This window comes from Puntigrus tetrazona, chromosome 9 (genome assembly GCF_018831695.1).
Source record: "Puntigrus tetrazona isolate hp1 chromosome 9, ASM1883169v1, whole genome shotgun sequence".
In the NCBI taxonomy this organism is placed as follows: domain Eukaryota; kingdom Metazoa; phylum Chordata; class Actinopteri; order Cypriniformes; family Cyprinidae; genus Puntigrus; species Puntigrus tetrazona.
In genome coordinates, this window is record NC_056707.1 from 3,872,067 (window position 1) to 3,897,506 (window position 25,440).

General features: G+C 38.7%; 1 pseudogene; it reads right to left on the reverse strand.

Annotated features, from left to right (window-relative positions):
- The window catches only part of LOC122351450, a 64,844-nt pseudogene extending 40,841 nt beyond the window's left edge, over window positions 1-24,003 (reverse strand).
- Between the last annotated feature and the right edge of the window lie 1,437 nt (window positions 24,004-25,440).

The window sequence follows — 25,440 nt, forward strand, 5'->3', positions numbered from 1 at the left end:
ACGACATCATGTGATCAGCTGGAAATCACATACAGGTGTGTGGAAATTTTCGCTGCAAAAAACTATATCCTTACCATATGTCCTAGGTCCGCATCAGCCACCTCCCAGCTCCGGGGTTTGACAAGGCGTGCAATTGTTACTTTTCGACAAGTGCGCTATTGGTGGAATTTAATATGCTTGTCATGTTCTACTTTGACAGTCTAAATATTGCAATCTGGGCTTACAGCCTTCCACTCCGCTAAAGAAGAAATTCTGTAAATACGAAATGGCTTTTCCAAAGCATTCCAAGCTGGAGGAGAAGTAAACATACCCGAATACGCTCCGAGATCAATACGATAAACGGACAAAATCAGCAACGTTTCCAGAACGCTAAAAAGCTTAATTTTAGAGCGTTTCCAAAAAGACGAGCGCGTTCGGGGTGCTGTAACGTCAGGGAAACATGAACCAGAGCGCTCAAGTATTTAGAGATGCTTGAATTGTAAGGCCCTTTTCCTCTTTCGTAGCATTGTTAATTTGATATATACACACAAAGAGCAGAGCATTCCCCCTGGCGTATAATCAAAAAGAGATTTACATTAAGCGAAGCAACATGGATCTCTTGGACCTCTGGGATTGGACGGCGCTTTCTCACAGGAGCCGCATCACTCGGGTTACCGTGCATCTCGATTCCCTTTTGGGAATCCATTAAGAGCAGTTTGTTTGATTTTGCGCTCTACAACATTATGCAGTGTAAACATCATGGTGTTTTTGAACTCGGCCTGTTGATGCCACAGAGTCACTTAGCGGATCTGGCTCTCTTTTATGAGGTTTATATGTTCGAGTCTGCGGCCTGTGCGTCAGTGAATCCGGTAAGAAGATTTGGGGCCCCCTTTCCTTCCCTGTGTGTGTTTTGTGAGGGTGAAGGTGGCTTGTTATCCTCTGCCAGCCTAGATCAAGGGGCACCGAGGGTCTTACCGAGGGTGTCCCTGGCTTTTCCACATGGCAGCACCGCTTGTGTGGGATTTGGGCGACTCCAGCTATGCCTGATGAGGCAGTGCCTCGCAAGGTTGTGTAATTAACAGGAATCAATGGAGAGACGGACTAGATTTCATTGTGAAGGGGGAACACTGTGCCACCCAGGGTCAAATGAGACATGGGGGATTTCAGGAGCCCCCGAGTGTACCTGTGCCAGACGGTGAAAATAGCCCGCGATGAGCTGCCTTTTGCTTGCAAATAAGGGGATTACGGCCCGAGCAAAAGCATTTCCACTGGCTGAGATTTGGGCCTCACTGATCTCACAGAAAGACGCTTCACAAAGGTCCTCTGTAGGAAGCAGATGGAAAAGCGCTATCAGCATATTTGGACTGAATGTAAATGTTGAAGGCATTCTGAGCGTAACTCGGCTCGAGAGAGTTGAGCTGCTATCCTCAAAAGGTCAACTAATAAAGTTTGCTCGTTCAAGAACGATTCAGAAGAAACATTTAGGCTTAACTTTTTACAGCGATTCTATGGTTAACTTATTAGCTCATTCTGCAGAAGCTTAGGTTATATAATGGCTGTTTTTGTGTTCAGTGCGGTAAAAATGAAGCACAATTATGATGGTATTAAACCATGTTTGGAAATAAATCTGTTAACTCCAAAAGCAACGTCAAAGTTACTTAACAGATAATGCTTACTTTAAGATAACTCATTACAGATTAATTGTGTGATAAATATTCGCCAAATAGTACTATCTATCTATCTATCCATCTTTTTAAGCTGCATCACTCAGCCTTAGCATTTGGAGAATGAAAAGTACAGGATAAAATAAGCTGCCGGTCTAAAGCATTGGCACAAGCTTTCGATTTTGAACTTAAGACCTTTTTGTCATGATGAAGATGAACCATGTCTCAGAGGCAACCGAATCCTGTCTACAATTTCAATATGCCTGTCTCTGTGTGGTCATACAGTCAAGAAATTTAGCCACTAAAGCAAAGGAATGTTTTTGCTGCGGGAAGAATTCTGGACGGTTGCCACTGGAGACTGTTCTTGGGCTTTCTTTCACACCCTCAGATCCCCTGCCAGTTCGGGAGAGGAGACTCCCACAATGTCAGGGCCCAGTTAAGTTCCAAACCGAGAGACGTGCTTGCTTCGGAGCGAGGGAGACGTTACCCACTTCACCTAGAGCAGAAGACATCACAGGATCTGACAGCATGAAAGAGCCCTCTGAAAACTGACCCTAAAAGAGCAGCGCCGATGTAGCACAACAATACTGACCCTCAATCAAGACCCAGTCCCTGCACGGCTCATTAATCATACGGCATCTGTAGGAAAGCAGCCGAGGGGCCGACCGGACTGGGTCCAGACTACAGAGATTGTGAGGGTTGTTTTAGATGGGCGAGCATGGGCTTGTAGGCCGCAAGCTTTAATGGGCAGGTGGTGTTTAGATCAGTGCCTCTGAGTTCATCTGGCACTTTCACAGATTGTTAAGAAGGCTTAAAACGAACAGACCTGGTCAGTGAGCACTAAGCAATGTTTCCTCTAAGCTGCCTGATGCACTTCCTACACACAGGGACAGAAATCTGTGCAGTAGGCAGTCTCAGAAGTGACAGAGAGCTCTCCAAACAAAACTAGATGATTAGACACAATACTGAAACCCAAGTCCATTTCATGCATTGCGTGTCCATTGATTCTGAATGGACCGGATCCATGATGGAACTGGATCTGTGAGAAATCGTGCATAAATATGCTAATTTGTTTTCTTTCTTTACTTTGCTTTCTGTTTACGCATTTTTTGTGTACTGTTTTAATGTACTGGCTTTTATATGAAATGCCACTATATATAAACTAGAAATGGTCAGTTTGTAATAAATAAAGTCAATAATTAGCCAATCGAATCAAAGTAGGTGAGTTTTACTGTTCACAGCAGCGGAGAATGATTTTCTGCACAAATCATCTATTTAATGTTGAAAGAGAATGATGCAAGTTGCAGGGAAGTTGCAGATAATTTAATATTAGTCAACTGTTTAATGATATGAATGTTTAATGGCCGACAGCTATCCAATGATGCAAACTACTTGACTTTTTATCTCAAATGCGGCTGGTTTTTATATAGTTCTAAAGCATTTAACTGTTAAAAAATAGGAGGATATCAGACACAGTGAAGACTGGAATGATTCTGTTCAGGAGTCTAAAGGGTCTGTCCAACAGAAATAGGTTTTGCTGAATGAAAGCTAAATTGAAGGAAACATTGAAACCGGGTTAAAATTTTCATTTGAGGCAAACATCCTTCGGCAGAGCAGACAGAATCAGTTTCACCCCCTATAGTCAAATTAAGCCAACATCGACTAATAACTTGAAATGCTCCCAGGTACATAGATGTGCACTCTGGACCACGATTCCTAACGATGCCAAATAAAAGGACAAAGTGATTCAAATGGAAATGTTAATGCAGTGAATGCCCACAGCGAATCAAAATTAAACTGCCCCCACCTTCTCATAATATTTGACCTCGTAGTCCAAAATGATCCCATTGTCTCTCAGGCTCCATCCATGACAGTGAGATGCTGTTTCTGGATGTTCGGTCCTTCCTGATGACAGCCACTGCAGATGGAGCTGAGAGAAAGAGAGAAACACATAAATGGAAAAAAAGCGGATTAGCTGTTTCCACTCTGGCTGTGACGGTATTACAAGCACATAAAGCCTAAGGTCACAGGAAGTTCAGCTGACATTTTCATTCAACAATTTGCATCCTGTGAACTGGTTCCTGTTGACCTAATCGAGTTTGCTCTCCTGGGGGCCAGTTTCAAAGTTGGGAAAGTTGGGACTGAAAGACAAATTGATGCAATCAGGCAACGGCTGGTTCCTGCAAACAGTGGCCACTTTCATGTCAAGTCAATACTCTACATTTAGAGCACGGCTCATTAATTCAGGGCTTTTTTGATGCTAAGGACCCCAATTATGAAGTAATCCATTCATGAGTAACCCAGTTTCTAGGTAATGAAAACACCTTTCAAAACAATTGAGGTTGCTAAAATCTATCTAAAAGTCTGCCTTTATTTGACTAAAATACAGTAACCAAAACACAACTTGTCATGTGATGTAAATATCATGATAAATATATCTTCTAATCATTATTAACTGTTATAATAAATAATTACGTATTAATAAAAATACAAACTATATAATAATAAATATATTATTATAAATATTTTGAATCGTTATAAATGTCTGTACTCTCCTTTGCATGTGTCCTCATACTAATTATACATATTAAATTCATGTATTTATATACATCTGTTCTATTCTATTGTGTTCTGTTCTATTCCTTCTTAAGCTCTCATGATTTAATTCTATTCTATTCTATTCTATTCTATTATTCATCTTTAAATTTTTGCGATTTGATCCAATTTAATTCCTTCATAAACTCCTAAGATTCTATTCTATTCTATTCTATTCTATTCTATTCTATTCTATTCTATTCTATTCTATTCTATTCTATTCTATTCTATTCTATCCTTTCTCCTTAAGGTCCTACGATTCTAGTGTGCCAAAATGCTGATTTAATCTTTGCTTTCTTTCTTTACAGCCTACAAGATAACTGTAAATTTTACACATGTGTCTCAAAACCTTTCCATCGAGTGATCAAGGTCTGGTGACCCAGATTATTCCAGGTATCCTAGAGATTTACAATCTAGTCATTTACATAACCCTCCAACTAGTTAACTATTTAAAAAAGTGTATGCAGTTTTGTATATGCACATCTCTAAGTGTGCTACAGGCAGCTCAAAGTCTCGCTCCGCTCTGGCACTTCACATGGTCACAATCTGTGAGTGTAATTCAAGTCAGAGCCAGTCTCGCTCTCATTCTGCTTGGCGCTCGTGTTCTTTTTCAACTTTACAGCTCTGTAATTGCAAGGCAGCAATGAGGCCATGGATGCATCTGACTTGCCTGTGTTTTAATTTTATTAGACCACAGGAAAAAACATGTTGTTCTTTCAAATGTTCAAGCTTTTCTTGATTGTGATTATACAGCCTTGAAATGCTTCTTTTCCCCTGGAACCCTTTGGGTTTTTTTTCTTCGTCTATTTCTCTTTGTTAATGAATCCAGATGGGCTCAGTCTGTTTGAGTTTGCAGCCCCGCTGCACAGGCTCCTTCCCTACGGCACTCTGATAGGGGAGGAATTATTGAAGTTTTATAGTGGCCGCAGTTTATGGAAGCTATGATTTATAATGTCTGGACAGCAGGCTCATTTGACACTGTGTATCTTTCTCAGTGTTCACAGCGTGAATAGATCAACTTTGTCTTAAAATCAAATAAAAAAGCACTGGTTTATACAAACCTAAAGGAATGTGCAGCAAAGAGCAAAGTGAGAGATTATGATTATGTGTCTGAAACCAACTGAACAGCCTTATTAGGGAGCATTTAATGTCATATAGCTACACTACTGGATTTTGAAAATAAATAAATAAACAAATAATTTTTTACATTTTATATTTACTTTTTGTTTCACTTCTCTTTTTTTGCCATTTTTATCTTTTATTTTCATTTATTCAATTAATCTTTACAATTGCATTTAATTTTATTGATTCATATTAGCATTTAGTTATTTTAGCACTTCGACTTAATCTAAATGAGAAATATCGTCTTGGCAGCTAGCTGAAATTCAATAATTTTAATTAACCAAATGAGTAAAAAAAATAATCAAAAGTGACAAAAATGTTATTTATAGTATAATATTTAGCATATAATTTATTACAAAATTGCCCCTGTACCCTTATTTAGTGCACTATTTCAGAGACAAATGTGAAGTGATGTCCAGCAGCCGAGTAGATATATTGTCAAGTGCACTCATTCCCATAATGCATCTCAATTAGTAGGTTACAACCAATGAATTAATTCCACACTCTTGCCAGAAAATGGTGCACGCAGCACTTCTTGTGTCCTTGACGCCTGAATTTTCTCACTTATTGTCACTCACCTGTTCAGTGGACTGTATTAGTGGGGAATAGTGAGTGAGAGTAAGCAGGAGTAAGAGCGATTTCAGATACAGCCTCAATGTTAAGGATCCAAAAGGTCTAAGATACTGTATGTACCTTCAGTGAGGAGCAAATCAAAGAATTAGCGCCAATTAGCAACAAGCTGAGGTAAAAACTGGCAAACAATTGGTGAATAAAGTAAAAGAAATGTGACTTATTATATGATTATGTTTTCGAAACTAAGTGAGCATTTTATGGCAACATAGGTTCACTATTGGGATGCATCCAAATAGTTCTTGATGATATTTAGATTTAATTTCATGCTTTTTTCTTCTAACATAGTATCCTTCACAGAGTATCAAATCACAGAATTAGTGACAGGTAAAACAAACAAACAAATAGAGTTACAAGAGTTTGGTTGACAGTTTTGAATTGCTAAAAGATGAATTTTGAATTGTTGGCTTAGCAACACGCTAATGCCAAACTCTACCAGAAACAATCGTGAGTCAAGGCTTTCATAATTGTGTGTGGCGCGCATCTTTCAACAGGATGTTCTCTCGGTTTTGGAGCTGCGTACATTTCTCAGCTTTCTCCCTGTGAACAGATCACCTCTGTTACAAAGCCAAGAGAAATCCCACAAACCTCCTAGAAGAAAGCACCGGCAAAGAGAACCGCATGATTGTATGTGGGATGCTGCAAGAATATTCGAGTTACGGAAAGCGCAGAAGGGGAGGGAACTCGCTGTTCTTGAGCCGCAAGCTCAGAAGAGGAGTGAAATCGGAGCGCTGTGTTTACAGGTGTGCCTGACAATTATTATACTTGCTAGTGCGCTGCAGTGTGGACGTTAGCGTCGGGATTATGACATTCTGCAGAACATGGTCTCAAAATGTCCTCCACATGGCTCTGTGGATGTGGGACAGAGACGTGGCATTAATGTGGGTGCAGACCTTTCTCCCCCAAAAAACTCCAGACGCCAAACAGAAGAGGCAAACCGCAACAATGTATTTCAGGAATGCATGGGTGAGTCATGGAAAACCTTCTGTAATGCCGTGATCCAGCTAAACACTTCCACGCAGATCGGGGCCAAAATTAACACTCGCCGAGTGCCAAACGCAAGTCAGAATTGGCTCCGGCTGTTGACTGGTAACATTATAAGGAACTGCAACATTTCATGGTTTGAATCCAACTGAAAGAATGTTATCTGACCTTAACTGATGTAATGTGAGCGATTCTACAAAGCATTTTTTTTATACTACTTGATATTGCAACATACACTACTCTGTCTTATTTTGCAGCTTTTATAAAATATAGTAAAATTGTTAAATATGTTAAATATTTAAAATAGCTGTTCTCTATTTGAATACACACCAAAATGTAATTTTTTTCAGCATCATTACTCCAGTCTTCAGCGTCAGAAATCCTAATGATGATTTGCTGTTTTTAAATAAATAGAAAAAAAATATAACAACAACAATAAATAAATAAAAAAAACAGCAGTCGACCAATATTTTTGTGAAAACTATTATACTTTTTTTTTAAGATTCTGGTTTAAATAAAGTGTATTTAAAATTTAAATAAATGCTGTTATTCAGAAATGGCATTCAATTCTTCAGTCACTTTTGAAGACTTTTGAAATGTGACCGGCTCCAATAGGTCACAAAACTGCAATTCACAGCTTATCAACTATCATTTAAAGAGGATGATACAGAACAAACGCAGTGAAAGTGATAGAAATATTTCAAACACGGTACTTTTTTTTCAATTCGCTCCTCATTCCCAGTTGTGCCAAAACATTCCCAGCACAGCAGTATGAGACTTGGAATTACTGAAAGCTAGGCCACACGCTTTTCCGGCTTTGCCGAAGCTCTCTGCCCTGCCCCGAATCAGCCGGTTATAACGGCAGAAGCGTCGGGTCTCAACGCAAACGTTTTACAGCTCCGACGAGGTCGAGAGCCGAGCAGAGACCGAGGGCAGCTTGAGTGTGTTGTCTCCCTTGGGCTGCGGAGCACATGCTGGCTCTGTTTAGATGGATGACAGCCCTCGGAGCCCCTCGTAAATGTGCTCTCTGCAGGCCCGACTCACTAGATCCATCTCCTTGTTCTGGCTGTGTTTTATAGGACAGTAAAGGAAGCCGGATTATTTGTCTAAGAGCGAAAAGTAGAAAAGAACAGAGAGAGAGGTCAGGATCTTCCTGGTTTCGCTTTCTGAAACAGTCTGTACTGAAAAACTCGATCGAAAAGACAGAGAATGAGGGTGTAGCGCTGTCTCTGTGCGAGGAAATGAATACCAGCGCGGCGCAATAAACCGGAGAGCTTTAGCCAAAGCATGCTTCTTTGTACTGTGTGCTTTGAAAGCAAGTAAGAATTGCGAGTGGGAGTGTGCATGTCTAAAGGGATTAATAAATTGTTTAGAGGGTAATAAGGCTATGGAAATCAACAGCCAATGATTAAAAACAAATGGCCTTCATATTCTAGAAAAAAATAAATGCATTGAAAGGACTAGAGAAGAGAAGCGTTAAATCCATATTTACTGCCCATCGGTCTGAGGGGCCACAAATCTGTCCCCTCAAGGTATCCTCCTCTGACAAAAACACCTTCAACAGCGAAGCTGTGACCCATCAACACTAAAAAACCTTAAACCCGCAACAAACTCTGGTGCTTGTAGCCAGGGTCACTCTATGTCATACAGTACGCTTTTATGACCCCATCTATATGTTGTAGTATATTGGAAAACTCGAAATCTAAATGAACGCTCATTCAGGCACCATTAAATTCAGAATAATAATAAGAAGAAGAATAAGAAAGCTCAATTACAAATAAAATTCTGTTTAAATTTTAATGAATTAATATTATTACTTTAGTAATTATTGTTTACCCTCTCTAATTAAATATGGAATATTCTAGCTAAATATTGTGTTTATTTAATACTGTGTTTATTTAATATAATTTCATACTTTTTTCTCGTTTCCTCAATATCACTTGTTGTTAAATCATTTTAATCTAAGATGATATTACCCAAGAATAATGAAAATATTGTTGAAAACATGAATGTTGAGTGACTCAGACAGGGAAGACAACATAGAGCCCAAGCACCCTGAAAGAAGATGCCTTCTTCACAGATAAATCAGCATCTGTTCTACGACAGAAGATGAAAGATCTGCTGAGTGAAAATGCAGTCCTCTTGCAATGACAGTAAGGATTTTATGAGGTCCCAGGCAAAGTCAACTGCTCCCTGTGGTAAAAGGGTGCAAAACTATCAATCCCTAGCCTTTGAACCTCTAGTAGTCCAAGTAGTCTTTGCCTACTATTTCATGACACCAGACCCCAAAGCCTGTAATCTGCGGACCAAAGCCTACTCTAAATCATCTGACAGGACCTGTACCTATCACTCCACAGCCGGCACTGAACCGACAGAGGCCTGAGCCCCACAGGGCGGAGAACAGAAACACGAGTCTTCACAAAGGAAGCCCACATGGAATGAGAGGCAGATGGCCTGCCGTTCAGCATCCCTCAGCTTTAGTAACCCGAGGAGTCGTGACCTTCAGGCAGCCAAACTAGAGGCCAGCACCTGCAGGAGGATACGTCCACAGACAGCTGTGATGAGCAATAAGCTTTTGCATTAAACGGTTCCTTTCTTCCTTCCGACTGGAATGCTGAGCTTTGTCGCACATCGCCGAGTGGAAATTGAATCGTCTTCGTGAATACGTCTCAATCTATCTCGGGGGACCATTAAAACCTTTCACTCAATCAATGGAAATCCGTGATGACAATTTTCCTGTTAAGACGTGGCTTTGAATGAAGTGTCATTTTTGGGAATATTGTGTTAATGTCCCATTAGAAGACCCGGGAGAATTAAATAGAGAGTTCACACATTGTTCTGAACCTCTGTGATGTAACACAAAAGGTGAATGTCTGAAGATAATCCTAGCTGATCTATTCCTTAATGAATGGGCCTGCCATGCCGCAAAATTGCAAAAAGAGCACAATGAAATGATCAGAAATGTTAAGACGTGTGCTTTATTACAATATTCCATGCTATATTCAACCCAGACTCTTCTGAAAAACGTGCCTGTGGCAACTAAATGTTATTCTTATTTACTTCTTATTCTTTTTTGCTTCTTATTCGTTAAATGAACGTAAACCTGCAAACGTTGTATTTTATTAGTTGTACATATTAATATCTGGTTTAATGGTGCTAAAAAATGTACCACCAACCCTAAACCAAGGTATTTTTAAATTGATAATAAATACATTGATCTGCCCCTGTAATACGTGTGAAAAGGAACAAAAGTAGTTTGTATTTACTGCCTCTAGAGGAATAAAATGCGCATATTGGTAGGTTTTCTACAAAAGTGTAGGCAGAGGCATTGCATTGAGGTTTATGCACGGAGCATAGGATGGCCATATAATGGCACTAAAGCCATTTGATAAACAGATTCAGATTTTTTTTTTTTATTTCATTCATTTTCTCAGATAAAGCTTTGTATGGCTTTGAGTACATTGCTTGAATCATATTTACCTCTTCCATAATACATTTAGGGCTTTTTATCAAGAATTTGGAGCTTGATAGTTTAATTTAAGAAAAAAAGATTCAAGATATTCTTCAAAAATTCACCTTTTTTTGTTTCATGGCTGAAAGAACAGCCATGACCTATATCTTTCCCCTGATTATTATTGTTTTTTTGGTTATTTTTGGAAAGGGTGGTGAAATCTTTCTTCTGAGGTGGGAGACTCACCTGCTTGGTTGGTGGTGATGGTGACCGCAGCATACTGTCGGATCGTGGGGGCCAGGGAGGACACTCCATTTTGGGCTTCGATCTCAAAGGTGTAGTTAGTGTGCGCCAGGAGGTCCACCACAGTCACTGTGGTGTTAGTGAGGCCGGTGGCACGGGGCAGGAAGCGCACGGCCCCTCGACAGGGTTCACACTGCCTGGGACCCGCCAACAACGCTTACAGACCACGTTAAATATCACGTCCTTCCTCCCTCCGCTGTCAGCCGGCCAGGTCCAGTCCAGAATCACTGACGTCTCATTAATGGCAGAGATCACATTCCGTGGGGCAGATGGAGGCCCTGAGGAAAGAAGATATGTGATATAATATTTATTCATAATTTTTAAATCAAGCTATAAAAATACAGCATAACATGATGAAAATCAATTTCAGCTGTACGAAATGCATATTCAACGCTGAAGAGGTGAACCAATACTGACCCAGGAAACCCATCATTTCTTCTACACTCTTTAAAATAAATGTTCTTTATTGAGATTCATGGTTCCAAGAAGAACCTTTAACATTCACAAAACCGCAAAAGGTTCTTTATAGTCACCTCAGTCCTTTAGATTATTAAAATATTGTTCACATGACGAACTGTTCACTAAAACGTTCTTTGAGGAACCCAAAACGTTTCTCCTGCCAAAACCCATTTTGGAACCTTATTTTCCGGCAATGAGATTAAATGGAGATACTTTTGGAACTCAAACATTTCTCATTGATTACACCAAGCTCAAACTATTTATTGATTTATTCATTCATTTTGCAGAGAAACTCGTTTGTGTTTTTTTAAAGTCCGGTTCACAAAGGGATGACAGGAGAAACATCTGGGACAAAGTTTATACTTAAAAGAAACACAACTGAGAACTCCATTAAATCTCATGAGCTATGAAAGAGCAATAAAATGTCCCTCTGGGGAAGTACATTTACTTTAAAAAGTGTGGGTTTAATCGTTAAAGTCATCAGTTATGGATGGATACGGAATTTAGGCAGGCATGTCCTTCCCTTGTTAAAATGTTGGCTAAGCCTCTAGAATTTCTCCAGAGTTCGCAAGTGTCCTCTCTGTATTGTTTTATTAACTTTAAAAGATTGTCCCGGTAAAAAATAGGGAAAGAAGTGTGGCCAGGTGCTCTATTGATTGGAAAAGCAGTCCTGCAAAGCAAGCTGTTATTTGAATAAGTGACAGACTTCTGCGTATATATGAACAAGAGTGAAATCTCAGTAAGATCAGAGTAAGGAGACGGACAGCAGTTCAAAGCCAGTAAATAATTTTGGAATATTTAATATCTGACCCCTGGGTATGATTATACTAAAACTACATTCCTGGCTTACAAATGGTGGTGAATGAAGAAATCAGGAGTGCGGTGTTGGGTTGGTTTGATTCGACCTGAGAACAGACATTGACAGACATTTCGTCTAAGAAAGAAAGCGGAGGAGACATAGGATTTGATCCTACATTAAGAAATAGAACATTACACAAAGGAATCTCCTCCACAAACTCACTCTGGAACATTCCAGAACACTCCCTGTTGCTTTCCCTTGATTCTGACACGACCATAAATCAGACGTTTAGCTTCAAGGTCAAATACAGAATTCACCACACTGGCCTTTTCAAAAGCACTTACAGAAAGAAGAGCAACAATCCTTGAGGAATAATTCACTCAAAATGTAATTTTATAATCACATTTACCAGCTCTTAAGGAGGGGCAGACTGAAAGTCTTAAATATTGGTCTGGTCCTCACATGACAATGGTACGACTTTAGAATAGATATAGAATACAGCACATAACCATATATATATATATTTTATACCAGACCTTCTCAAACTTTTATACCGCTTTATGCTATGACTTTTTTTCACATTTTATCAACAGAAACTAGAAGAACTATTTTTAAGTAATACTAATTAATAAAAATTAGTAGAAAACAAACAAAAATCTGCATAGTAGTGAATTGAAACATTTCAATCATAATCATCATCATCATCATGTACCTGTAACAATATTACTAAAACCTAAGCTTAATAATATGAAACATGAAAATGAAAACTAAATAAATAACAACAAACTGCAGTGGACTTTCTTTTTAACATTTCATTTAGTGTATCATGAAAGAAAGAAAACATTACGCGCTTGAAATTACATGAAGGTGAGGATTTTAATATTTGACCGAACAACCTTCCTTATTATTTTAACGTATAGTGGATTTTCTGTTTTACAACACCTTAATCTTTCCTTTTTAAAAAAAAAGAGGATATCATAAAAAGGAGGCTGTCTGTGTCAGCGCAGATAAAAAATGCATTAATGTGGCTCAGTCTGCAGTGGCAACAGCATAAACCAAAGTCTCTTTTTATAGGATGGAGGAAAAGTCATTATATGTCACAAGGTAACATCTTTGCCAGAGCATGGCGTCCTTTGATCCTGACATATAATAGAAATCACAGTGAGCAGGTAATGTTAACAGACTCGCTGGCCTGTTAGCGGGAGGATGTGGGGTGTGTCAGGGTGAGCCATCCATTATTCGGACAGGCAGTCCACAAAAGTGTGACTACAGCCTTGTTATTACCGCAGTCCTGAACGATGATGAACCCATAAAATTATCCCTGTGACATATGGAAGATCTGGTATTGATAAAAGATATGATCAGGACAGTGTAGACGTACAGACATGATGAAAACTGTAGAAAATAACACAATCTAAGTTACCCATTTTAGGTAATGCTATCTGACTGCTTTTTAGATCACTTTTAGATTTTTTTTTTTTTTTAATCAAACTAGTTTTAAGCTTTATATCCAATGCACTGGATGAAGACACAAACTTCACAGCTTTACATCAATAATCTGCATAATTTGCTTCATACTCGACCTGATTGCTTGAGAGGTAGTTGTTAAGTTTAGGTTGTTGGTAGGATAAGGTCGTGTAGAATGAGGCATTAATATGTGCTAATTAGCAATAATAAATGGCTAATATTCTAGTAATATGCATGCTAATAGGTGTAACCGTAAAATAGTTACCGCAAATTATTTATAGGATTTTTAGAAATGAAATAAATTTGTTAAATGGATGAATTTATTCTACTTAGTGTCTAAGTAGAATAAATTCATTATTATTATAAATAATTTTAGACCAATCTACACTATTTTCATGTTTCTGTGTGACACATCATTTAATATATTACTGTAAATATAAACTCTGAGCATAGCTTCACTATAATATTTTCAATAGCATTATAATATGATATCGTATAGAGTTAATAGTAAAATATTCAATTATTCAAATAAACAATTTAAGATATTTTATAACGCTGTTTGTACAAATCGGAGCGTAAATACACATACAAGACATATCTTTCCATTGCTAATCATGCATTTATAATTCTGTGTACCAGATGATCTCCAAAATGGCGCTACGGTGACTTTTTTATGCTTGTCGAATTGCTAAATAAACTCTTTACTTTGGTTTTCTTCTGTGCAAAAGAGTATTCTCATAGCTTCATAATATTATGGCTGAACCCTGATGGTAGGGTTGGAGATGCAAGCCTCATGGTTTACATACAAAATACCTTAAACTGTGAAGCTTGTACGTGGTTAATGGCAAAAATTTTCATTTTGGGGTGGAGTACCCCTTTAAAACAATAGAGGACCCTGCACATCAAAAAATAATTGCAAAGAGGACCCTGTGCATCAAAAAGGGACACCAAAGGGTCCAAGAGTTGGGAGTTAGAACAGGCGAATTGTGTGAATAATATGTAATCATGTAATCCGTAATCTGATTATGAACAAGTTCAAATGTAGCATGCTCCAATTACATGCACTTAGCTTTGAAATCTGCTTGCCTAATCCAGATGTACATTACATGTAATCAGTTACCCAGCATTGGGTCCAATTATATACCGTGTCTGCCGCTGACATTTTCTCACGCTCATAGATTCACGCAGCAGAACATCGCCTTTATGAGCTCATAAAAAGGAGGCCGCCAGAAATAAACAGGTCCATTTATACGTACTAAAAACAGGCATAAATATGTATCCCTTTGAAACATTCGCCGGTGATTAAATGCCGACCTCCGCTGACACAACGCAGCTCGCAACATAAACTGTAAGTTTTACAAAGCTGTAACTCACGGAGTAACTGCCCGCATAATACAGCCATGGCCTGAATTATATTCACATGCAAAAAAAAAAAAACACATTTCCAAAGAACTCCAATGACCTTCCACAATTATTGCAGATAATATCGTGACGTCCGCCTTTCTTTTAATTGCAGTTCCGCCTCAGAGCTGCACTTAAAGCGATCCGCTCCGCTGCCTGCATCCGAGCAGATTCTATCAAGATAAATGTACGAACTCGAGGGCTATGACAGTATGAAGTGGAGAAATTAAAGTCGTACACTCCGCCAAGCGCCTTTTCCGCTCACTGTACCCATCAAAGTCTTAAGCTAACATTGGCAATGAGCGCTAAGGGAAACGAAGACTCGCCATTGCTTCCGACAGCCAAAATAAAAAAAGCGAGTCGCATGTGCGTGGCGTGATCCGACGCGCTGACTACTTCGGATGTCACGTAAGATACACCCTATTAAACTTGGCCGCAGAATTCAATAAGGCTCTTGGTGGTTTTATGTGATATGAATCAGCACTGATAGCAATGCGGTGATTTGGCGGATAACGTGTTTTGAATGCTTGGCAGTCGCTGCATGCATCTGTCTACCATCTGCGTGCTTCTCCAAAAAGAGAATGGCTAGCTTCGCTCGCCGGGCGAAGGATGAGGCCTGCCGGGCTGAAACGGTTAAAAATAAGCAAACACGGGCTATTCTCGATGGGACGGCTTGAAGGCCGCTGAGGGGGTATCGGAAGCTTTGTCAGAATGAGCTAACACAAATTCATCAATCCTTGAACAAACACCATCCTTCAAAAAGCTCTGGCGCTTCTGAGGGCTGCGCGGCTAAGAGGAACGCTGCGCGCTTCAAGTAACATAAATAATTATCCGCACTACAACATCACTTCTGAACGCTTCAGGAGATTTCGCCAGACTGCACTGCACTGTTGTGTTGAACATCCGCGCACGCTTTGAGCTGCGCGGTCACACAGACACTAACTGGTTTCTTTATGCAGATCGACAAAAAGAAGAAAAAAATCATAAAAACAAAAAACTTCTACTTTTTGTGTGACTACTTATACTACGATAATTTTATTAATATTTTGATATTGTTATTATGCTCGCTTTTTCCATTTTTATTTAAATTTTATTTACATTTTTATTTTATTTCATTTTATTTAGTTTTCTTTGTGTTTTTGGTAAATACTATTATATTGTTATTTTCCGCATGAAGTTATTTTTGAAACTGAGAAATGATGTGGGTTGGCGATTAGCTGAATTTAAAAACATATATTTATTTTTAAATAATTTATATTATTTTAAAACAAACAGTTTGGCCTTTTTTCTGTTAGGGGTCGATTTGAGCCAAATATTTGTAGGTTCAAAATTAGCTTTACATTTCCTTTATTTTCACTTCTTTGCACGCTAAGGTGCATTTAACTACAAACTAAAATAAAATAAATAATATATATTTGTCTGCAACAGATTAGTTAGTGATATTTAAAAAACATAATTTCCCAGTTTTGTACTTCTTTTGACTATGAAACCTAAATGCATGAGAAAATGGTAAATTATGATTGGATGATTAAGAAGACAACTCTTCGATTTCAAGTTAACGACGGTCTTCAATTTTAAAATTGTCAATTTTTTTTTATTTTTAGAGTTTTTATTAATCTTTCCAAACACACCTACAGCATCCGCTCGAAAACTTTGACGGCCCTAAATGAGAAAAAGCTCATGCATTTTGAAGCAGATATCAGCAGTTTAACCAGCGTTTCAAGCAGTTAAAAATCAAGAGTGGGTCAAACCGAGTCCTAAACCTGAAGAATGTGAATAAAATGCGGTTCTACATACGTGAGCAGGCCATGGAGACGGGTCCTCCTCTGCACGGAAGTAGTTTTTCTCGCAGCTGCAGTGTACGGCCCTCCTGGTGTGTGTAGCTGTGCTGGAGGACACTTGGAGCACTTGACGCTCCTCAAGAGGCCTTATAGAAGCCGGGCCGGCAGGCTGAGGAGACAACAAAAGAGGAAAGACAAATTAGATGCTGGGAGTCTCTAGCCAACAGGGCTATTCATTACCCCATTACTATGCTGCCACTTTTAATGGAGCTTAATCATTTCACATGACCATATGCATCGGCAGACACAATGGAAAGACATTTAACTCATCCGCACGCACTTAAACAAACTAATAGCTGTACCCACAGCGCTGAGAGATGTGCGTGATGGGGCCGCCACACGCACATCCGAGCGGATCTTATGACCTCATAGCTAAGAAATATACTTTCTAGACAGCAGAGTTTCTGGAAAAGACTTCAACAGTGTCTTCAGCTGTCAAGTCAACCGCCAAAATATCAAAGTTTGAAGCGCCAGTACGTAACTCGTCGAATGCCAGAAGTTAGCCAGAGTTTATATTCAAAAACGTTGACGCGGAAAGGGTGACGGAAACAAGAATTTGCACGGAGAAAAGGCCATTAAAAAGCTTAAAAATACCTAGATAAGAAAAAACAGGAAATGCTATCATAGAAAGAAACTCTGTAGAACAGTATTACTGAACACTACAGTAATATAAAAAAATTAAATAATCTGCTCACCAATGGTGCATTTATTTATTTAAAATGTCAATAAAAATATGTGTTAAGTGTTGTTATAATTTGAAATAACTGTGTTCCATATGAATACATTTTAGTAAAATGCGTGCATGCTGGGACACAAAGATGAACTGAACAATGCCGAAACAAACTTTTCTAACATATTTTCACATATAGTTTGATTTTTTTTCCACTTTGGATCAATTTAGTAAATCATTCTATATAAACAATAATTAAGTCTCTACCAAATGTCATCTGTTATAAAACATACCTTTGTAATGACAGCAAAATTTGTAAAAAGTAGTAAAATTGTATTTGGTGTGTAAGCAAAAAGTTGCAACCACAATAAATTTTAAGCATTATTTTTTTAGATTAGCAGAAACTTTTTTTGAAACCGTAGAAAACAACACGGCTACAAAGCGTGGCTTTACCTGAGGAATTTTAGGAGAAAACATCTGAAAAAAGTTTGTTTGGCTTGAAACATAATTGAGTCTCTTTGAGCTATGGGAGCGCAAAACTGGCGCTTATGAGCTAATTTTTCCTCCGGGAAATGAAAATTTGGGAAGCCAAGTCAGAGCTATGTGATGAAGTGTGTTTAAAAAATACTCTTAAAGTCTCCTTTAATGTCATATTCAGTGGCGGCTGCATGAATTATGCAAATACACTCAAAAATGGAAAAATATATATCTCTGCTATTAAAGTGTACTCATCAGCTCATCCTTCCCTATTCATGAGAATCCCATTCCATTACCCGTGAATGAAGAGGAAAATCATGATGAGCTAATTACTGTGCCTCACACATCTGTATTCCACTTCCTTCTTGTTGAAGGTTCAAACCTGATACAGAGTTGGTGAACCAAAGTCAAGTCAGCGCCATCCTCCTACAATCAATTGAAGTCTGCTTCATGGCAAGAAAACCAAGGGGCTTTATTATTATAAATGCAGTGAGGTCAGGTTCCTCTTTCCTGGGAATCCAGCAGAAGACCTTTCATTCGCTTTAATAAAGGTATTTTGGGGCAACCGCCTAACATATCATTAATGTTTATCACCTATCTCACAATCTGCATGACATTCACCAGTGCACTCGCACCTACGTGCCTGATGTTACTCCTGAGAGCTGTTCTTGAAAGCGAGAAGACGGGCGCTGAGAGTTGCTGTGATGCATGGGAATGCAGGTTTACATTAACCCGCTTTCTCTCCGAGGTTTCCGTGGGACTTGCACAAATTGAGGATGAAGAAAAAATGCAGGTGCTCTTAATAGCATTTGTTACAGGAAATCTAATCTGACTGTTACCTTTGCATAATCAGAGTCCCAAATGTGATAAACACACACCTATGTGGCCAGAGTGTGTTTCAAAGAGCCCAGAGGAGCATTTGAAAGCTCAGAGGTGGAGACGCGCTGGAAGGTCTTAGTTACATGTGCTCTTTTGTGTTTGTTTATCTTGAAAATGCTCGGGGGTTGTCTCAGCGTTGTTAAAGGAATAGTTCATCCAAAATTAAAAGGTTGTTGGTTATTTACTTTTCTGAGTGAGCATATTTTTTCCAGAATAATGACAGAAAAGCTTAACAATGTGTAAAAGTAAAATTATATAAAACATTTAATTGCCATTTTAAATAAATAAAGCTGAATAATATAATATATAATATTATAAATAAATGATAAATGGATTTAATGGAAAATAATACTCATGGGGGTATATTGAATTAAAATAAAATAATATTAATCGTAAGGATAGGAGGAAAGAAAATATAAGAAATTAATTATTTAAAAGTTAAAAACAAAGAACAAACCTTACATTTAAAATGAAAATGTTGTTTTCAAAATAACTGAAATAAAAACAAAGTTAGTTAAAATTGCTAAAAATAAAACTTGAAAAGCCCTAATAGAAATATATAATGTAATACAAAAGCAAATAACATAACTGCTAAACCTTTCAACCAAAAGAAAACAACACCAAACAAGAAAACATTTGCTCTATAGAAGAACCTAGACTCTCATTTGAATGTGCGTGAAAAACTCAGATTTCCTTTGATCATCCTTGATTTCACGACGCCTTGACACGCCGACGGCGACCGTATATTATAAATAGAAATAAATTACGTTAAAGGCCAAAATAAACAAAGGAGACGCGTAGAAGAAGAGCGCGCTGCACAGTGAAGCGGGCGGCGACGGAGAGAAAGGTGTCCCAGTTTCCACTACGAAGCGCGCCGGTCTTGACAGCTCTTTAATAGAAGCCTGAGAAGTCAAGCGGCCGGACGCGCTTCTCCAACCTCTGACTGCAGCGGCGCTGGCTGAATGACATTACCCAAAGCTGCGCCTGCTCTTTCTCCGGGCTGGCTCCCGACGCTCAGATCTTCACGGCGCTGAGTGCGGCGGCATGATGTATACGCTTGTGTGTCTAACGCCGACGTGCTGAGGTGTGCGTGTGGTGCGGTGGGCTGTTATTGATTACACGCGCGCTGCGCAGGAGACGCCTGGGGCCCAGTCCCGCTAACAGGCGAGGAAGGGGAGCGCGAGAGCGCTGCAGAGGGGGCGCTGAGGCATTTCATCCAGGCCCCAGCACTCGCTCTTAACAAGAACACACACACGCGCCTCCCGGAGCCACCTAATAAGGATATGAGAGATGATCTTATTACTTTGTCGATCTTTTCTTCGCTGTACTGACGCACGCTCGGCGGAGGGGAGGCCGAGGAACAACGCGGAGCCGTGAAAGGAATCTTCCCCAGAGGAATGAAAAATCTGTCGCTTCTGGACAGCAACGCAGGTGAAGAGCAAATGGGGGGCAAAAGTTTGGGAAGAAATCTCAGGAGCTAGCTCCCAAAGCGCGCAAACAAACAGCGAGAAAAAATAAATCCCGTGAAATGAATTGTTTCTGACAACAACATAATGAAGATATTTGAATGAAATTCTACCTAAATTGAATTTATATATATAGTGCAAAATTGGTAACATTTTGCAATGAGGCAACATTTATTAATGCATTAATTAACACGAGCAAACACATTGCATTATTTAATCTTTCTTAATCTTAGTTAATAAAAATTCAATCGCTCAATGCATTAGTAAAGTCTTCTAATAAATGCTTTAGAGGTATAGCACTCTTTTTTAGCTTGATGTTAACTAAATGTATTAACTAATGTTGTTTTCAAGTACAAATATCAACTCTTACTGAAGTTGAGTGTAAATAAATAAAATTTCTTAGCGTTTTAAGAAATCGAAATAAGGAAAGACATGAAAGAAAGAAGCAAAAAAATGATTGAATGAATGGAATGAACTGATCTCTGCATTAAATCATCTGGAACATGAAAGAAATCCTCAGAGAAATAAAATGTCCTATGGGAAGATGTAGCTACGTGATAAAAAGGCTAAGATTAATAAAAATAAAACGTCCCTCTGGGCTATGTGAACGGAAAGCTGTAAGGAGTCTTGTGTGATCGCAATCGCTGATATGATATGAGAGCAGACTCTCCCTGGTACAAATACGTGGATCCATCAATCATTAGGAGTATAATGTGACGAAGAATGGCAAGCAAGCGGATTGTTTCGGGCGTATTCTTTATATAGTGAGTTGCAGAAGAGGCAGAGGATATACAGGAATAGTCGTATTCTATTCAGTGACTGTTCAAACCAATTGCCTGTGAAACTGTATCTGACTTCCGCTGGCCTCCAAAGAAAAAGCCTACAGTGGATGTCCTTCTCAGGGAGACTAGAGCAAAGTCCACAAAGGTCAGGTCTGTCTCCACACAATCGTGTACTGTCTGACTCAAAATGTCTGAAATTAAGGGTGTCTGAGATCATGAAAAGGAGATATCTTTATATTTTTATTAAAATATGCCTTTATTAAACAATAATAATAATGATACATGCACACAATAAAATTTTCTGTAAAAAGGGAAAAAAGCTACTTGGTTGTTAGTTTTTCAAATAATACACATTATTTTGGGGGATTTTTATAAAAATAACAATAGTAATTCTTCTTGTCACAAAATCCCACCCAAAAAGATTCCATTCTATTCGTTTATTCTAATATTCTATTCTATTCTATTCTATTCTGAACATTTTTTCATTAAAGAGGTGTTTTAAATCTTTGGTGTGATTTATGACTGTATTAGGAATAGGAATAGAATAGGAATAGAATAGAATAGAAGGAATAGAAATAATAAGCTCAGGCACTCAGCCAAAATGTAGTGACATATCCAGTAATCTTATTTTATTTTGAATGGTGGCTAAATGGATCATTATATATAAGATTTGGAATAGCAAAACCTAAGATTAAACAGGATTTATTTATTAGATGGAATCAATTATGAATAAACTATGAGCGGTCTGCAGAAAACAATCAAGGAGAATTAAAGTGCAATCCAGACTTTCACCATGATAAGCTGGTTCTGATGTCTCGATAGCAGAGAGACGGTTGATTTTCAGAGGAGTTTGGGGCCCAAAGTTTAAAACATATCACTAGATGCTGGGTTGAGACCACTGTTTGGTACATCATGGGAAAAGCCGAACTTATAATTGAAGCGCATGCATGGGTTTCACTTCCACTGCTAATTCAATCACTGCCAACACGACACTCTCAAGAGTCTTCTGCCGAATGACCCTCTGACCTGACTCATGATAGCTTCAGAGCGCCAGTGCAGCCGAGACTCCGCAGAGCCTCTCCTGTTAGTTATCTTGGCACTGCATGACAACCAGTCGTAGGGCCCGAGAGCTCTGCCGCAGTTTAACTAACAAAGTTTCCGAAAGTTTATACATCTTCAAACACGCCAACAAGCTGCATGTGATCATGTGTTGAGGATAAACAAACAGAGTGAATATTTAAACAGATTCTCGGCACTACGGGCTGCACTCAATACGCTGACATTGATGAATGTCCATGGATTCACATACGCGTCCGAACGGGTCGGCAAGCAGGCCTCCTCAGTCAGTGGTCCATTTGTAAATCAAGTAAAAGGCACTTAGGAGAGCTCAGCCAGGCACTCAGAGAGGCCTGCACTGATCAGAGCCTCCTCTGTTTGTCCTGGAACCTCCACAATGGCGCCTCAGAGGAGAGAAATGAGGCCACCTCTCCTTGAATCAATACACACTGCCTTGTAACACACCAATGGCACACCACCAACAGCCCATTTATGGGGCCTATATGGAAGGGCTCCGAGAACACAATGTGGCCTGGCGACATTAGCACGTCACATCATCGTCCCATGTTTGTTATCTGTGCTTTTGCATTTAACTATGGTGGTTCTAGACTGATCTTTGTTTTATAACCAGATCGTGTGTAAGTGCAAGGCTAATTTAGCCAAAACACTGCCCTGCATAAAAGAAAATTAAAACAGCATTTGGGATAATTATGATTCTTTGTACATTAAACACTCATTGCATTACATTGAACTTATTTCATTCCCATTTTTCTGTGGTGATTATCATTAATGTAATAGGCAGGTTTTAAAGAATTCTCTGTAGCAGCATTTTGGTTATTTCTTTTTAACCTGAAGTGGCAGTCTTAGCTGCATTTGCACAAATATTACTGCACTGTGTTTACACTTTACTATTTAAGTAGTATATTTTCTCTGCATTACAGTAATGAAAAAGGATGTATTAAGATGCATTAAGTTACATAAAAATTATAAATAATGTTGGTAATTAAAAAATTGGTTTTAAGTTTAAACATAGCTGAAATTAGACTATATAATAATAATATTAAAATCTAAAACTAAAAAAAGCAATTATTTCTATATTATTTTGTTCATTATTTAGTATTTCACAATTGTTTATATTATTTGTATTTTTTATGAAAGTTTCTGCTTTAATTATAGTACTTTCAGCTGTTAAAATATATTTATTACATTCGTCATGAAACATTTCAATTTTAATTTTTAGAAATGTTTCCTTTGACAGTTAATCGAAATAAACATAATTTTAACAAAACAGTTTGTTAAAAATACCAAATAAAGAAACAATTATCAAAAGCTAATTACAAATATTAAACAATACTTTAATATTCCTTTATTTATAATTTATACAAAATACAATTGTGTCAAAAGAGGTCAATAGTAAATTCTTTTAGTCATTAGTATATAGAAAATAATAGCAAAATAACCCAACTAGACATTCTTAATGGCTTTCTACCCAAACAGGTAGTTGATCATAAAGTCTGAACAATGTACAACATTGTCTGAGCCATCATGGAACCTAAGGGCAACTTCTACTTCCAAACACTTTTCTTACAAGCTTTTCCTGTTTACTAAAAATAACTTCAACAGCTCAGTCCTGGGAACGATCCGGAGAATCAAACCCTAACATTCCCAGAACGTTCTGGCAGAACCAAAACCCGCTTTCTCTGGAAAGACCGTATTTGTCTACAAAAAGCTGATAAATGTGTTGTGGAGAATGAGCAGGCCCTCCACTGTGCTCTCCCAGGCTGAAAGGAAAGGTCAGTGAAGGTTTCTGCCTACTTGGATGGTGCCAGCAGAAACAGAGCGAGTAGTCCAGAGTGTTGCCTAAACAAATGATTTCCTGGTTCCACAGACCAGCCCACACAAGGTCAGAGGACGCTCACCCTCCCGTCCTGCGCGGCAAATTTGATTTGATCAGGTATCCTGGGTGGAGCAGCGCCATTCTTCTGCGTCTGCCGATGATTCCTGCAATGAGATGGAGGCTAGCATTGTAATGTGCGGGGCTTGGGACTGCTTACAGTCTCCAAACATGTGTCGCTCCTCATTGCAGCGCTAAGTATAATGCCCAGTGTGCTCCAGAATTCTCCTGATCCGCCTATCAGCAGCTTTCAATCTGCAATCAGCCCCAGATCAGACCACTGCACCAGTCATGTACACAACGAGCGCCATCTGAAATAGAAGCTCAATGACGCAGCCTTAAGAGCCTTTGAACGCAAATGAGCTCTCCACCCAGAAAACATTACCCGCTGTTTATTTAGTACAAAATACCAGCAGAGGCCTGAGAAAGCCAGATATGAACTAGCATCGGTAAACGCGCCTAGCTCCAGTAGCTCTATGCACCCACACGGCAGCACTAGGAGCGCAAGTTCGCAATTTGTTTTTTGGGGGTTCGCTTGATTAGTTTGGCTGAGAGGAATGCGCGCATCAAGGGTAAGGGCAATAAACATTTTGTTTCAGTACGATTACTGTGTCTTAGTGACAAGTTGGCACATGTCGCTCAGCACGTCCACATAGACAGCAATATTTAGATTTTAACTCAACTAAGACTGATTAAGAATCTAGCATGTCCAAGCAGGTTTTTGATTACCTTAATCTTATGTCAGACTAATTAGTAAACATACATAAAATTAGGGAGTGCTGAGTTCACCCAAAAATAAACAAAACTGTTTTTAACTCGGCGTGCCCAGAACCCGCAAGCTCCTCAGGTAACACTTGCTAACTTATTAACTACCAGTTTTTCCTCCAACAAATTCTTTATTTGCTTGCTAATAGTTAGCAAGGGTAGTTGTCAAGTTGAGCTATTTGGTAGGATTAGCTTAACATTCTAGTACATGGTCTAAGTAATAAGCCACTACTAGAGTGGAAACTGCTAAAATAAAGTGCTGTGCCTTCACCTTCATTTATCTTATTGAAACCAAATTTTTGATGGAATCTGAGAGTCTCTGACCCTCACATAAACAGCAACGTATTATACTAACGGTAAAATAAAGTCTATGTGAAATCAGGGAACATCCCAAGAATTTTTGAAGCTATAAGAATAAAACAATAACAGTATTAGATAAGAATTGTTCAATAATGATATTTTCTTTGGCGTGACAAAGGTAATTTCCGCAGCAAGTAGAATCGTCTGCCGCTCTAATGATATCTTCATCTCCTTTGATACGCTTCTGGATGTTGATCATAAATATCTCTTGCAACAGTGGAGGGTCAGAGAGCTCTCAAAATTCATCAAAATGAATCACAAGTGAGTAATTAACAGGAGATAGAATATAATTTTTTGGGTGAACTGTCCCTTGAGACATCCTTAAGTCTATTTAAATGGCTTATAGACTTATATATACCTTAATCATGCCTTTTATTGGATTTTGCAACACGACAG